Source organism: Prionailurus viverrinus, chromosome C1 (assembly GCF_022837055.1).
Source record: "Prionailurus viverrinus isolate Anna chromosome C1, UM_Priviv_1.0, whole genome shotgun sequence".
NCBI lineage: Eukaryota > Metazoa > Chordata > Mammalia > Carnivora > Felidae > Prionailurus > Prionailurus viverrinus.
This window is the reverse complement of record NC_062568.1, coordinates 55,817,032-55,834,568: the sequence shown is the minus strand read 5'-3', so window position 1 is coordinate 55,834,568 and position 17,537 is coordinate 55,817,032.

Sequence of the window (17,537 nt, the reverse complement as noted above, 5' to 3'; positions counted from 1 at the left end):
GATGTTACAATAAACCTTGGATGGTGGTAGCCAGGTGTAAGGCATATCCTGGAATTGTCTGCTGAGTTGAGACCGTGCTAGCCCTGCCATGGAAAATGCAATTGGTACTGTGTCCAGAGCTTCACTATTTGCTCGGTAAAAGCTCTGGCATGGGGATTCCTCCCAACTCTGATCCAATACTTTGAAACATGGAGGAAAAGAAACATCCAACGTCTCTGTGTTTGGACAAACAAAGTCTATAAAAGGGCCTGGCGTTTTTGACAAGCGTATTTGTTTGCTAAAGCCTAGCCTTTCTCACTCTGGAGTAGCAAATTCACTTCGTTTTGGAGAAAAATCTCCCTTTCATCTCAAAATCAACCTTCAATTACCAACAAAAGCAAGTAATAGGAACAATCACCAATTGGGAATCATCAGGCAATTCTGTGGCAATTTTATTCTGTGGTGCGCAGCTGACCTTGATTTTTGCCGTTGGGTCAGAATGTTTTCACAAAGACTGAGTTAACAAATGGAAAGTATAGATAGGTCCTAGGAAGCAATGCTTTTCAAACATTAATGTGCACAAGAGTCACCTGGGATTTTGATAAAACACAGACTGTGATTCAGCAACTTTGAAGTGGGGTTTGAGATTCTTCATTTCTAACAAGCCTCCAGGTGATATTGATGCTGCTGGTCCATGGACCACACTTCCAGCAGCAAAGGTTTAGAGACTGTGGGATAAACTGCTATCAGTATCCAAAAAGACTAACTGAAGAGACTAAATGAGTTGCAGTATGAGTGGGGAGCCAGATAGATCTGGTAATCTGATTCTAAGAATATTAAGACGGGCTAGGAGGGATCCATTCCTAATATCCAGAGTACTTGGTGGGTATACCCATGACCTTGAGATCCAAATCTCATTAGTTAACTCCAGTGAAATTTGAGTTTTAAGGATCTTACCCAGCAGAACATGTAACTAGTAGAAGTACTGGTTAACGCAAGGAGGTGATGCCATTTGTAAAGTTCATCGTTGTATTCATGCTGCTAGAATACAGACAGTAACTTGTGTGTTGACAGAAACATCTGCAACATGAAGATGATGTTCTGTGACGTTTCCCATATTGCTGGCATGACCTGGGGCATATCTACCTTGCTTTCAGAGAGGGCATCATGGTTGCAAGGTCAATATCCTGAATCAGAAATGACATCAGTACTGGTGTTGGCATATGTTGCAGTAAATTTGAGTTTCCGGGTTTTAGTGCTCATTGGTGGCAGAGATTTTTTTTCTCCCCCCCCCCTTTTTTTTTTAACTCTTTTTCTTATAGAGGTGAAATTCACACAACCTAAAACTAACACCTTCAGTGCAGGTCCTTGGCACTCAATACATTCACAAGGTTGTGCAACCACTACCTCTATCTAATTCTAAAACATTCTCGTCACCCCAAAAGGAAACCCTGCATTCATTAAGCAGCGGTAGTTTCTTTCTCATGTTAGTTTTATAGCATGGCTTGGAATATTATTCTTGGGAACTTATCCTGGAGTTCTTTTCTACAGTAGTATAATTATGCAAGAGTGAATATATACAAGGGTAAACCTATAGAAACAACTTGTGCCTAAATTAGCTCCTGGACATACTGTCTTCAAAAGAATGTTTCAAAACAGCCAAAGCATCAACATGCTTACATTTGAGTCTATTTTAAATTAAAAAGCCAAAATAGTAAGTGCACTGGCTTTTTATGAGTTTGGAAATAGAATCAAACAATTGTGAAAATATAATTGGGTAAGTTGTGTCTAGAATTCTTTCCAAGCCACTGCAGGTCGTACTTCTCTCTAAGATGCAGACTGAACCGGTCAAGGATTATGACTTCAGCATGCCTCCAGTTGTCTTGCCACCCCTCTGCCTGCCTCACATCAAAACGAGATGTGCTGTTGCCCCAGGCTGAGTGAGCTCTCTCTGCCTGGAGGGTGCCATCACTGCAGCTGCAGGCTGTCACCCAGTGCCAAGCTCCCTGTTCTTTCTGACTATAGGGGTGAAGTGAGATGGGAAGGGCTGGCATGTGATAGGAAACCTAAAATTATGGTACTAGGAATGAGGTTGGCCAAACTCCAAGTAGAGGCCGATCCTACGTCTGACTATAGCAGGGCCAGTGCCAGGGGAGCAGTTTCAGTGGTAGCCAACCTCAAAGACCAGCAGGCGGCAGGGGAAGGAAGCAGCGGGTACAGGAGGAGCAGTGAGTGAGTGAACTCCCAAGAGGGGAATAATAACTGGTAACTGACTTTTGCAGATTCCAGATTCCCTCATATCCAGTGTATACTTCTCCAACATGTTTCTTGGGCAATTATCTAGAAAAGAGTATTTCTGCCAAGAGCTATGTTCAGTGTTCAACTGTAATTATTTAAGCAGTATCATATGGTTTGCAGTGTTTGTAGTATAAAGCAAAAGTCTGAATTAAGGGTCATTAATAGTAGCCTTCTCAATACTTGACTCAACTGAGGGTGAGGCTCCAGATGCAAAATGGTAAAAAAAAAAAAAAAAAAAAAAAAGGTAAATTTAAAAGTCCCATCATGCTAGATTGTACAAGTCTTTATGATTTGTTGTGCTTTTAGTCTGTCCATGTGAAACCCAGTCCATAGATTTACCAATGGCTGTTTTAGCACCCCCAAACTTATTTTTTATTCTAATGAGTTTTATCTCTTCACTTACTCCATTTTCTTTTGTTTGATTGAAATCTCTACTGTTCTCCTCTATTATATATTATTCATTGTTGTTTGAGGCACCTAGACCCTTTAAAAAAAATTAAAGTCTATTTAACTGATGATTGTTTATCTATTGAAATATAACTTTGAGTGCCTACTGTATACCAGGTGTTAAGAAAGGCCCTGGGACTAAAAAGACAAAAGGGTGGATTTCCAGGCCATGGAATTAAATTTCTCTTTCTCCAAATCACTTAACAGCCACTCAGTTGATTGGCTCCATTTTCAGCGAGAAAATTTGGAGGCTCATAGATACTTGGATATTTTCATAAATAATATTCAATTGCATAATAAGTTCTATAATGAAAAATCACATAAGTCCCAAACCATGGAAGGTTATTATGTCTTACTACAGTAGGCAAAACGAAAAATATTCTTGCCTTGGAATCTGTTTTCTACAGGGATTGAGTTACTAACGGGTGTTTTTGAGATATAGTAAATGCACTTTTAATTTCCAATCAGCAGATAGCAGCACTTGATTTCAATTCAAGAGAAAGTTACAGTGGTGTTCTGTGTAATGTAAAGTACACTCAGAGCTTCCAGAAGATGATTCTTAAGATGAAAACTGAACACATTCAAATTGAAGATTCTCTCTCTATTTTGTCTTAGAAGGGGGAACACTTGGTAATTTGGTCAAGTACCTTTAATTTAACAGGGTAAAAGACACCTTTTACTACTCTTCAGTGTAAACAACTGCCCTTTTTCCTGTTAAGTAGCATATAAAGCACAATATGAATTTTTTTTTTACTATAATGGGAAGAAAATTTTATATTTTTTCCTGATTAACTTTTCTCAAGAGCATTCTAAGTGACATGAATTTGATTTACTACAATTTGCAATATCACTGCTGCAGGCACTAAATTACCCACTGCATTCTTTAAAATAAAGACCACACAAAGGGGTTTCTTCCAAACAACCCAAAGAAGTAAAAGGACACATTCCTGTGTACTAGGTTTATAAAATGAGCATATGCATTTTCTTAAATGCTCACTGTCATTGGAAGGCATGACTATCCTGCTGTTCATGTTTGTGGTATTGTCCCCAAAGGAAACGGAATTATCCATCCAACAAATGTGGTAGGCCCTGTGCTACATTCATAGCTTCCTGATGTTCAGTACGAGTTGCCATAGTCATTCACTTTCAATTTCCAGCTGAATGATCTCTTCTCTAACTATACCTTTATTGTGATTTCTGTAATACCTTATTTCAGGCGTAGGTCCATTAAATAGTGGCTTTTCTTGATTAGTCTTCCCTGAAATGGGTCTACTATGTCACTGATTAGTTGCCCCTCTTGTTCTATAGTTATCACTTGACAGACAAATAGGTGGCCAGTGTGTTTAGGCATCTTGCCCCTCTGAGGCTCCCCTCAGAACCCTGAGCACCAGCTACATGTGCTCCTTCTTGCACCAAGGGTTTCATAGCATCACGTCTTCCCTTTTGTTCTCCAGCCCCAGATGGGACTGAAAAATTCTTGCAGGTATTAATCTTTGGGCTACCTCACAATGGCCTTTTTGTTCTTTTAGTTTTCTGTCATTTGTGCAATCAATTCCTCACATTAAGTCTCTTCGATTTGAAATACTTAAAAAAATTTTTTTTACGTTTATTTATTTTTGAGAGACAGAGTGTGAGTGGGGGAGGGGCGGAGAGAGAAGGAGACACAGAATCTGAAGCAGCTCCAGGCTCTGAGCTGGCAGCACAGAGCCCGATTGGGGCTCGAACTCATGGAACCATGAGATCATGACCTGAGCTAAAGTCGGACACTTAACCGACTGAGCCACCCAGGCACCCCCTATTAGAAATACTTAATTTCTGTCTTCAAAATGGTATCATTTACTTTCAATAATTTAAAACTAGGGCCCAGAAAATCAGAGATTTAGGGTGGAAGAAAGAAAAGCAAACAAACAAAGCCCTCAACATTGCACTCAGCAGTTGTTTAGATTCATGATTAACAAGTCCATTTAACAGGTTAATTCCTGGGGCGCCTGGGTGGCTTGGTCGGTTATGCGTCCGACTTCAGCCCAGGCCATGATCTCACGGTCCATGAGTTCAAGCCCCGCGTCGGGCTCTGTGCTGACAGCTCAGAGCCTGGAGCCTGTTTCAGATTCTGTGTCTCCCTCTCTCTCTGCCCCTCCCCTGTTCATGCTCTGTCTCTCTCTGTCTCAAAAAATAAATAAACGTTAAAAAAAATTGTTTTTAACAGGTTAATTCCTGGGCACCCGGGTGGTTCAGTTGGTTGAGCGTCCAACTCTTGATCTTGGATCAGGTCATGATCTCCCAGTTTGTGAGATTAAGCCCTTCATCAGGCCCTGTGCTGACAGTGTGGAGGCCACTTGGAATTCTCTCTCTCTGCCCCTATCCCACTCGTGCTCGCTCTCTCTCTCAAAATAAATGAATAAACATGGGGCGCCTGGGTGGCGCAGTCGGTTAAGCGTCCGACTTCAGCCAGGTCACGATCTCGCGGTCCGTGAGTTCGAGCCCCGCATCGGGCTCTGGGCTGATGGCTCGGAGCCTGGAGCCTGTTTCTGATTCTGTGTCTCCCTCTCTCTCTGCCCCTCCCCCGTTCATGCTCTGTCTCTCTCTGTCCCAAAAATAAATAAAAACGTTAAAAAAAAAATAAAATAAATGAATAAACTTAAAAAAAATTTTAACAAGTTTAATCCTGAGCATCAAATACTTTACATTCTACAAATGTAAATATAAAATCAAATTACTACCCAGATCTTCACGTTATACGTGGCCCCCTTACTGAGTGTTTTCCTCTCTCCCTTTAAAAAAAAAAAAACAAAAAGAGGGGAGTGGGAGACACAAGCTTCCAGTTTTAGAATGACTAAGTCACAGGGATAAAAGGCACAGCATGAAGAATATAGTCAATGATATTGTAATAGCAATGTAATGGGACAAATGGTAGCCACACTTGTGAATACAGCATAATCTACAAACTTGTCAAATCACTAAGTCGTACACCTGAAACATTATGTGTCAACTATACTAAAAAAAAAAAAAATAGCTGAAAGGAGAACCGTAAAATACCAGAACTCAACCAGGATGAACTAGATAATCTGCATCATCCTTTACCCACTATAGAAATGGAATGTGTAATTTAAAAGTTTACAAAATAGAGGGGTGCCTGGGTGGTTCAGTCAGTTAAGCATCCTACTCTTGATTTCCACTTAGGTCATGATCTTGTGGTTTTGTGAGTTTGAGCCCTGCATCCAGCTCTGTGCTGGCAGCGTGGAGCCTGCTTGGGATCCTCTCTCTTTCTCCCTCTCCTTGCCCCTCCCCCACTTGCACTGTCTCTGTCTCTCTCAAAATAAATAAACTTAAAAAAAAAAATCAAAAGAGTTTACAAAAAAGAATCTCCAGGCCCAGATTGTTTCGCTGGAGAATTCAACCAAACATTTTTAAAAGGTCAACATCAGTTTTATACAAGCTCTTCAAAAAAATAGAGGAGCAGGGAATACTTCCCAACTCATTTTATAAGGCCAGTATTACTTTGATACCAAAACCAGATAAACAGTACTAAAAAAAAAAAAACAAAACTACAGACCAATACCTCTCATGAACTTAGATACAAAAGTTCAACATGATATTAACAAATCTAATCCAACAATGTATATAGAGAAGAACATACTATGAAGTATACACCATATCAAGTGGGATTTATTCTAATATGTGAGGCTGGTTCAACATCAAGCAGGCTAAAGAAGAAAAATCATATGATAGTATCAACTGACACAGAAAAACCACTTGACAAAATCCAAACACATTCAAAATAGTCAGGGTCCCTAGTTGGGATCTGATAGTGTTAACTCCACTCTTAGGCAACTTTACCCAACCTTGATATTCCCCTATGTAAAAACAATGCTTTTATACCTCATTTTGTGAAGAGGTCAGATTTTAAAAGAAATACATGGGTGGAAATGGTATAAATCAAACACAAATTTACCATATCATAATTTTCCAAGCTACAATTTAAAAATGTCTTTAGAAACAGTACTTTTCTAAATAAATAATGTAGTTGAAAAGTTCATAATTACTCCTCTGGTGTACATTTTACTGGATTAAGCTAATAAGTACTTATATAAGTAATAATATTTCTGTTCCCAAGATCCACCATTATACATTAACATTTGAATGAATACATTCATTATATAGCCAGGATAGCAATTTCCAGTTCAAGTGCTAATGTACTTTCTGGCTAAAGCTGAAACTCTTAAGAGCAAATTAACTAATTCATGAATTAATATTGTTTAGACATCAGCCTGTAGAACTAAATGAGATGATGTATGTAAAATGCTTAGCACATTTCCTGCCATATAGTAAGTACTCAACAAATGACAGCCATTAGTTTCAGTACTGTAAATTAATGATGTCATGAGGTTTTCTACATTGATTACTGCCACAGGTAAATTTTTTCTTTAAGAAATATAAACCATTTTCAAGCTATGGATAAGTTTCTCAAATGCAAGGTCCTATGTGCCGGGAATGCTTTTATGCTCTTGTAAATCCAATCAAATCTGTCAATCAAAAGTTTGATTAGAAAGTTTACCTACGGGGCACCTGAGTGGCTCAGTTGGTTAAGCATCCGACTTCAGCTCAGGTAGCAAATTAAAGCCTTTGCTACTGAAAAGTTGTGTCATTTGGGTAATGTGCAACACAGATGCTGAGACAGAGTTAGAATGGCAAAGTTTTAGTGAGGGTTAACTAGAACAAAATTTAGAGATGAATTGGGGAGCAAACAGTATGGATCAGGAAGAGCCCCAGACCGTGATGATGCAGCTCTCACAGTCTTGGCTAAGATAATGAGTTGGCCAGGAGCAAAGACTGACCAGGAGGACACCCACTCAGGGAAGAAATGGCTGGCACCCTCTCCATGCTCAGTCATTCACTCCTGTAAAGGAGGCCTTATAAGTGAAGCAGAGCAGAACTTAAAGAGTGAAGTAGATGGAGCACATTGGCTAATTGTGCCCTTTCCAGCTGACTGGTAAGTCCCTCAGGCAGATCTGAGCAGCACACCTCCATGACTTCCTCAGAAGACATGCTGGAGAAACACATAGAAAGAAGTACAATTCCTGTATGACCTTTCTTGCTGCCTCTCTAGCACTCATTAATTTCTGTTTTAAGTCTCCATGTTAGCATGACTTTCACCACTTCCATGCTACTCTCAGGCTCAGAGGAAATCATTCTGCCACTCCCCAAGTTGCACTGGGGAGAGTAGGGATTTGTGAGGTTGTCCTTGGTCACCTGGATATATCATTTAGACACTTCACTCCTTATTCTCCTTCCAGGCATAAGAACAGACTCACGCCTGCCTCTTTCCCAGGGGTGCCCACATTCTCCTCTGTTCTTGGATTTCCAAACTTATTTGTGTGTTTCTCCTCTCGCTTTCTCCAGTCTGAACAAAATTATGTAGTTCAATAAATCACAGGTGGAGAGGAAGGGAAGCAGGGGGTGTGTCAGGATTGAGAAAAGCAGACCTTGACTACAGATAACATAATTTTTCCTCACCTAATTTTTATGGCCTGAGTTCCCTCTGGACCTAGAATTTTTTTTATGTCCAAAGCCACAGCTTTAGAAATTTAAAAAGGCTTTTCTTTGCTTTTCTGCTGTAATAACCTTTCCCTGAGGCAATGAATGCACTGACTAAATGCATAAAGAGCAAAGAGTAAAAGAAACTCAGAAAGGAAAATCTTAGGTAACATCTCAAAATATTATCCTGCCACAATTACATCCAAGGATCCTAACAGAACCTGTGGATGAGATCAATGAAACTTTGTTATAGTCTTTGATGGTTTAGGGAGAAGGGAAAAAGACCAGATGATCAAATGATCAAAGCCAGGAAAAGTCTCAACTTTTTTTTTAAGTCAGAAGAAAGAGGATGCTGCAAATCATAGATTGGTAACCAAATGTTCCCATTTGTCTGGGAAAATTCCAGATAAAACTCATCTCATCTTTTTCCTTTTTCCTTTTTCCTTTCCTTTTCTTTCTTTCTTTCTTTCTTTCTTTCTTTCTTTCTTTCTTTCTTTCTTTCTTTCTATAGTTTGTCTTGGTCAGGCAAATGCCTTGAAATAAGGTATCTGGGCTGCAGGAAATAATTTAACAGTCTCTGGTGATACTGCGATGAATAAGTTGTATAAACGAGGACCAGAAAGCAGAGGGGCTAGTAGATTTGTGATATGATCAACAACTACCCCCAGTAACAACTGGAATAGGGCCAAAGTCAAGTAGTCAAGACAGAGGTGGCTATGGAAACTATGCCACATAAAGTTGGACAGAACTGAGGATATGAAGCCTTAAGAAGCCCCAGGGAACCCACACTAATCTAAAAATGAGGAATTAAGCACCTATCATTCATACACTAGTTCTGTGCAGCTGAAAGGAAAACAAACGAACTAGGAGAAATTTCTGATAATTAGAATTTGTCTCAAAAGCAAACAAAAACAAACAACAAAAATAACCACTAGGACGTTGTGAGGTAATGTGTTTATCAGCAGCATTTCGTTATAGAGTAGATTCCTTCATTCTATTCAATGTACAGATTGCCTACATTCCATTCATAGAGAAACAGAGTGAAACCAAATGACTTCTAAAAGATCCCACAATTCTGAGCAGCTATGATTCTATTCTAAAAAAAGGTGAGTGCTAAACCAAAACCAAGAGAATTTCCACATTTTTACAAAAATTTTTTACATGATTTACAGAAAAACTAGTGACTCAGAAAGAGCTTTATAAAAGTCCGTGGATACACCCAGAGTTGATTTTATGACTCATGACTGGCAATATTAATGGAAGCACTAATAAAAGTTATGATATATAGTAATAAAACACTGAAGCATGGAGTCATAAATCATATTCCAACAGGATAAGGAAGGCAGTTTTTCCTTTGTGATTTAATACAGCTTTCCACAGGAGACCTATAAACCCCCAGGATAGGCTAAAGACTGAGGTTAAACCACTCCATTTCAAAGATAAAATAGCAATGAACATATAGACATGAAAAAAGTGACATTCTAGATATTTTAGATAGACATTCTAATATGTCTATCTATATGTCTATATATAGACATATTTAGATAGATAAAATAGCAATGAACATATAGACATGAAAAAAGTGACATTCTAGATAGACATTCCACTTTACAAAGTGGAAATTTTTTAGTCATCCCACTTGATAGCATAAGAACACAGGAGGTTGGTTATTTGGTTCTCCCAACTTAAGATTTAGTAGGTTGACTTTTTCCCATTCAACTCTACTAAAATTCTAGACTAATGTTTGAGGAGACATTAAACATACTACCTTTGGTCACAGCTGTTTTTGCAGCTCAACTACTTACCCCTGCCATCTGGTATCACACCCATTCTATTCTGCTCAGGAACTACTCCTCTGACACCTGATGGGGCTATCATAAGACCTCCCCTCAACTTTCACTGGGGTATGATTCCAGCTGGCCAAGTTTTCCCAACCACTCATGATGGTTAATTTTATGTGCCAATTTGACTGGGCTAAGGGATGCCAGATAATTGATAAAACATTATTTCTGGGTATGTCTGTGAAGATGTCTCTGGACTAGATTAGCATTTAAATTGGAAGACCAAGTAAAGAAGATCATCTTCACCAATTTGGGTGGGCATCATCCAGTCCATCAAGGGCCCAAATCAAAAAGGCAAGTTCTCTGTTTCTCTCTGCTTAAGCTGAGACATTCATCTTCTCCTGCCCATGGACATCAGAGCTCCAGGTTTTTGGGATTTTGGACTCAGACAGGGACTTATATCATTAGCCCCCCATTTCTCAGGCCTTTGTACTTACACTGAATTACACCATCAGCTTTCCTGGTTCTTCAGTTTGTGGATGGCAATACATGGGACTTCTTGACCTCCATACCTATTGGTTCTGTTTCTCTTGAGAATCCTGACTAAAATACACCAAAAGAGTGACTTGTCCAGTGGGTTCCCCCATCTGACCCAAACAGGTCCAAAATCTTTCTCAGAGATTATTAGGAATGCTAAGAGGAGGCTTAAGGGAAGCTTATCTCCTGATATCACAAGAACTAGAGACTGAGTCTGAAGATACTGGGAACTCATCTTTGTCACCACAAGAAAGAAGCCTCCATGGGAGTAAACCAGTGCAGAGAAAAGAGTGGGAAGAGACAAAGACCTTATAACATCCTTTGAGTTCCTGAATCCAGCTATTATTGAATCCATATGAAGCCCCGGACTTTTCAGACTCATGAGACAATGAATTCTTGTCTACTTAAACTAGTTTAAGTTCATTTCTGTCACTTGCAACCCAAAGAGTCCTAATTAATTAGCCATAACAGTTACCTTTATGTTATTGGTTTATCTCTGTTTCATTTTCTGGTAATTATCTTCAAAGAGCTAGTAACCTTGAGTAAGAAGAGATCTTTTCATTGAAAACTTAGAGACGACTGAAGATTTCGTCATTCATTTCACTTACTTATTTTTGAAGAGTGACCCATGCAAGCACACTAGTTAAGAAAGAATGTTGAGCACCAAACCTGTTTGGGGATTTGAGCTTCCTTTCCAAGTTAAAATGAGTTGATCATTGTGATGTGATAATAAAATGTATTTAGCCTATCTCCCATATTCTTTGAGAGATGTAGCTAACACTCCTCCCCACAAGAGATGGAATCTAGACACTCTTTCCTTGAGTCCAGATGGGGCTTGTATAGCCCTGATCAGTGGGGAGTGATGGCAGAGATAATAACATTTGGCATCTGAAACTGGGCCATAAAAAGGATACAGCTTCTGTCTGGCTCTCTCAGGACACTTGCCCTTGGAACCCAGATTCTCTGCTGTGTAGAAACTCAAACCAGCCCACATGAAGGGGCTCATGAAAGGGGAACTGAGAGTTCCAGCTGACAGTCAACATCAACTTCCAGACATGTGAGCAAACAAGCCTTCAGATTGACTCTACTCCTAAGACTTGTAGTCTTCCAGCTGAGGTCCCATATACAACCATCATGCTTCCCACTGTGCCCTGTCTGAATTCCTGACCCTCTTGAACCATGAGAGACAGCAAAAGATTGTTTTTATTTTAAGCCACTAAGTTTTGGCGTGATTGTTAAATAGTGTTAGGTAATAATATGGTCATCTTAGTTGAGATGATAGATATTTTGCTGAAAGAAAAAACATGGAGTTATATATGTACAGTCAAAATCTATTTTCCCAGAAAATTAAAGTGGTGGCAGAATTATTTGGGCGGTTTAACACTGGTGATTGCATAGCCTTTACAGTGGGACTAGACTTTCTTAGATGTAAGTGAAAACACACAATTGTGAAAACATGGAATCTCCAAATGATTGCTCAACCTTTGGATGTTCTTCAACCTAGAAAAATGGTGAACATAAATGTTTCAGTATTAGATTTGCACCTACCAATATGGAGCTCAGATTCTGGGAATTAAGTCAGTTTTGGTTGGCAACTATAGCACAGATGGTTCAGTGTGTTCCTCAAGCCTGTTTCATTTTACTCACAGGCACATAGCCTATCCTCATTTCCAAGCCTCCCCCACAGTTAGACGGGGGTGATTGAGTTCTGTGCAGTGAGCCGTGAGTGGACCCAAAGTGTTCTGTTTCGCCTGAGGCAGTTGAGAGCAAACATGCTTTCTTTGTAATCTGTCATCCCTTGTCTGGACCCGAGAGCAACCAGGAATTGAAGATAGTAGAGCTTCTGTCAGCCTAGATCCCTGAAAGACCGTGTGGAGCAGAACTTGTCAGCTTTGGACTGTGAGATGAGAGAGAAATAAATGCTTATTGTGCTTAGTCACTGAGATTTGGAATTGTAACAGCAACTAGTATCAGTGAATCTGACTAATACAGTAGTCCCTCATAGAACTGCTCACCATGAATAAAATTCAAGTAAGGGGCTGGTGTCCACTGCTCTCCCCAACCCCCACTCGCATATCTCCCAACAGCTACTCAACTAGCTATCTTGTGAAGTTACCTTTTACATAAATCCTCTTTTTCTATTCTTACTGCATTACTGTAGTTCATCTTTTGTTGGGATACCCAACAGATTTAGTTCTCCATGCTCATTCTGCAGGCAAAATGATGTTTCTGAAATGTTCATCTCATCATATCAAAACTATGTGCTTGAGGACACGAATGAACCAATGACAAAAAAAAAAGAACTAAACAAAGATATAAAAAAATATATATATATAAACCCCACAAAGATCCTCCTTCCATGCAAGCTGTAGTAACTTATATTTAAACTAAAGTTAGCAAGGCTGTAGCAGCAAAAACATTTTTTTAGAAATATTTCAAAGCTCAGTGATATTGGGTTCTCTGCAACAATTTTTTTTCTTTCCCTGGCTTGGGAGATGCGAACTAATGTTGTCATTTAAGAAACTGTATTTGTTTGGGGTGCCTGGGTGGCTCAGTCGGTTGAGCATCCAACTTCAGCTCAGGTCATGATCTCATGGTTCATGAGTTTGAGCCCCGCGTCAGGCTCTGTGCTGACAGCTCAGAGCCTGGAGCGTGCTTCGGATTCTGTGCCCCTCTCTCTCCACCCACCCCTGCTTGTGCTCTGTCTCTCTCTTTCTTTTTTTTTTTTTGTTGTTGTTTATGAAATTTATTGACAAATTGGTTTCCATACAACACCCAGTGCTCATCCCAAAAGGTGCCCTCCTCAATACCCATCACCCACCCTCTCCTCCCTCCCACCCCCCATCAACCCTCAGTTTGTTCTCAGTTTTTAACAGTCTCTTATGCTTTGGCTCTCTCCCAGTCTAACCTCTTTTTTTTTTTTTTCCTTCCCCTCCCCCATGGGTTCCTGTTAAGTTTCTCAGGATCCACATAAGAGTGAAACCATATGGTATCTGTCTTTCTCTGTATAGCTTATTTCACTTAGCATCACACTCTCCAGTTCCATCCACGTTGCTACAAAAGGCCATAATTCATTTTTTCTCATTGCCACGTAATATTCCATTGTGTATATAAACCACAATTTCTTTATCCATTCATCAGTTGATGGACATTTAGGCTCTTTCCATAATTTGGCTATTGTTGAGAGTGCTGCTATGAACATTGGGGTACAAGTGGCCCTATGCATCAGTACTCCTGTATCCCTTGGATAAATTCCTAGCAGTGCTATTGCTGGGTCATAGGGTAGGTCTATTTTTAAGTTTCTGAGGAACCTCCACACTGCTTTCCAGAGCGGCTGCACCAATTTGCATTCCCACCAACAGTGCAAGAGGGTTCCCGTTTCTCCACATCCTCTCCAGCATCTATAGTCTCCTGAGTTGTTCATTTTGGCCACTCTGACTGGAGTGAGGTGATACCTGAGTGTGGTTTTGATTTGTATTTCCCTGATAAGGAGCGACACTGAACATCTTTTCATGTGCCTGTTGGCCATCCGGATGTCTTCTTTAGAGAAGTGTCTATTCATGTTTTCTGCCCATTTCTTCACTGGGTTATTTGTTTTTCGGGTGTGGAGTTTGGTGAGCTCTTTATAGATTTTGGATACTAGCCCTTTGTCCGATATGTCATTTGCGAATATCTTTTCCCATTCCGTTGGTTGCCTTTTAGTTTTGTTGGTTGTTTCCTTTGCTGTGCAGAAGCTTTTTATCTTCATAAGGTCCCAGGAATTCACTTTTGCTTTTAATTCCCTTGCCTTTGGGGATGTGTCGAGTAAGAGATTGCTACGGCTGAGGTCAGAGAGGTCTTTTCCTGCTTTCTCCTCTAAGGTTTTGATGGTTTCCTGTCTCACATTTAGGTCCTTTATCCATTTTGAGTTTATTTTTGTGAATGGTGTGAGAAAGTGGTCTAGTTTGAACCTTCTGCATGTTGCTGTCCAGTTCTCCCAGCACCATTTGTTAAAAAGGCTGTCTTTTTTCCATTGGATGTTCTTTCCTGCTTTGTCAAAGATGAGTTGGCCATACGTTTGTGGGTCTAGTTCTGGGGTTTCTATTCTATTCCATTGGTCTATGTGTCTGTTTTGGTGCCAATACCATGCTGTCTTGATGATGACAGCTTTGTAGTAGAGGCTAAAGTCTGGGATTGTGATGCCTCCTGCTTTGGTCTTCTTCTTCAAAATTCCTTTGGCTATTCGGGGCCTTTTGTGGTTCCATATGAATTTTAGGATTGCTTGTTCTAGTTTCGAGAAGAATGCTGGTGCAATTTTGATTGGGATTGCATTGAATGTGTAGATAGCTTTGGGTAGTATTGACATTTTGACAATATTTATTCTTCCAATCCATGAGCAGGAATGTCTTTCCATTTCTTTAAATCTTCTTCAATTTCCTTCATAAGCTTTCTATAGTTTTCAGCATACAGATCCTTTACATCTTTGGTTAGATTTATTCCTAGGTATTTTATGCTTCTTGGTGCAATTGTGAATGGGATCAGTTTCTTTATTTGTCTTTCTGTTGCTTCATTGTTAGTGTATAAGAATGCAACTGATTTCTGTACATTGATTTTGTATCCTGCAACTTTGCTGAATTCATGTATCAGTTCTAGCAGACTTTTGGTGGAGTCTATCGGATTTTCCATGTATAATATCATGTCATCTGCAAAAAGCGAAAGCTTGACTTCATCTTTGCCAATTTTGATGCCTTTGATTTCCTTTTGTTGTCTGATTGCTGATGCTAGAACTTCCAGCACTATGTTAAACAGCAGCGGTGAGAGTGGGCATCCTTGTCGTGTTCCTGATCTCAGGGAAAAAGCTCTCAGTTTTTCCCCGTTGAGGATGATGCTAGCTGTGGGCTTTTCATAAATGGCTTTTATGATCTTTAAGTATGTTCCTTCTATCCCGACTTTCTCAAGGGTTTTTATTAAGAAAGGGTGCTGGATTTTGTCGAAGGCCTTTTCTGCATCGATTGACAGGATCATATGGTTCTTCTCTTTTTTTTTGTTAATGTGATGTATCACGTTGATTGATTTGCGAATGTTGAACCAGCCCTGCATCCCAGGAATGAATCCCACTTGATCATGGTGAATAATTCTTTTTATATGCCGTTGAATTCGATTTGCTAGTATCTTATTGAGAATTTTTGCATCCATATTCATCAGGGATATTGGCCTGTAGTTCTCTTTTTTTACTGGGTCTCTGTCTGGTTTAGGAATCAAAGTAATACTGGCTTCATAGAATGAGTCTGGAAGTTTTCCTTCCCTTTCTATTTCTTGGAATAGCTTGAGAAGGATAGGTATTATCTCTGCTTTAAATGTCTGGTAGAACTCCCCTGGGAAGCCATCTGGTCCTGGACTCTTATTTGTTGGGAGATTTTTGATAACCGATTCAATTTCTTCACTGGTTATGGGTCTGTTCAAGCTTTCTATTTCCTCCTGATTGAGTTTTGGAAGAGTGTGGGTGTTCAGGAATTTGTCCATTTCTTCCAGGTTGTCCAATTTGTTGGCATATAATTTTTCATAGTATTCCCTGATAATTGTTTGTATCTCTGAGGGATTGGTTGTAATCATTCCATTTTCATTCATGATTTTATCTATTTGGGTCATCTCCCTTTTCTTTTTGAGAAGCCTGGCTAGAGGTTTGTCAATTTTGTTTATTTTTTCAAAAAACCAACTCTTGGTTTCGTTGATCTGCTCTACAGTTTTTTTAGATTCTATATTGTTTATTTCTGCTCTGATCTTTATTATTTCTCTTCTTCTGCTGGGTTTAGGCTGCCTTTGCTGTTCTGCTTCTAGTTCCTTTAGGTGTGCTGTTAGATTTTGTATTTGGGATTTTTCTTGTTTCTTGAGATAGGCCTGGATTGCAATGTATTTTCCTCTCAGGACTGCCTTTGCTGCGTCCCAAAGTGTTTGGATTGTTGTATTTTCATTTCCGTTTGTTTCCATATATTTTTTAATTTCTTCTCTAATTGCCTGGTTGACCCACTCATTCGTTAGTAGGGTGTTCTTTAACCTCCATGCTTTTGGAGGTTTTCCAGACTTTTTTCTGTGGTTGATTTCAAGCTTCATAGCATTGTGGTCTGAAAGTATGCATGGTATAATTTCAATTCTTGTAAACTTATGAAGGGCTGTTTTGTGACCCAGTATATGATCTATCTTGGAGAATGTTCCATGTGCACTTGAGAAGAGAGTATATTCTGTTGCTTTGGGATGCAGAGTTCTAAATATATCTGTCAAGTCCATCTGATCCAATGTGTCATTCAGGGCCCTTGTTTCTTTATTGACCGTGTGTCTAGATGATCTATCCATTTCTGTAAGTGGGGTGTTAAAGTCCCCTGCAATTACCACATTCTTCTCAATAAGGTTGCTTATGTTTATGAGTAATTGTTTTATATATTTGGGGGCTCCGGTATTCGGCGCATAGACATTTATAATTGTTAGGTCTTCCTGATGGATAGACCCTGTAACTATTATATAATGTCCTTCTTCATCTCTTGTTACAGCCTTTAATTTAAAGTCTAGTTTGTCTGATATAAGTATGGCTACTCCAGCTTTCTTTTGGCTTCCAGTCGCATGATAAATAGTTCTCCATCCTCTCACTCTCAATCTAAAGGTGTCCTCAGGTCTAAAATGAGTCTCTTGTAGACAGCAAATAGATGGGTCTTGTTTTTTTTATCCATTCTGATACCCTATGTCTTTTGGTTGGCACATTTAATCCATTTACATTCAGTGTTATTATAGAAAGATACGGGTTTAGAGTCATTGTGATGTCTGTGTGTTTTATGCTTGTAGTGATGTCTCTGGGACTTTGTCTCACAGGGTCCCCCTTAGGATCTCTTGTAGGGCTGGTTTAGTGGTGACAAATTCCTTCAGTTTTTGTTTGTTTGGGAAGACCTTTATCTCTCCTTCTATTCTAAATGACAGACTTGCTGGATAAAG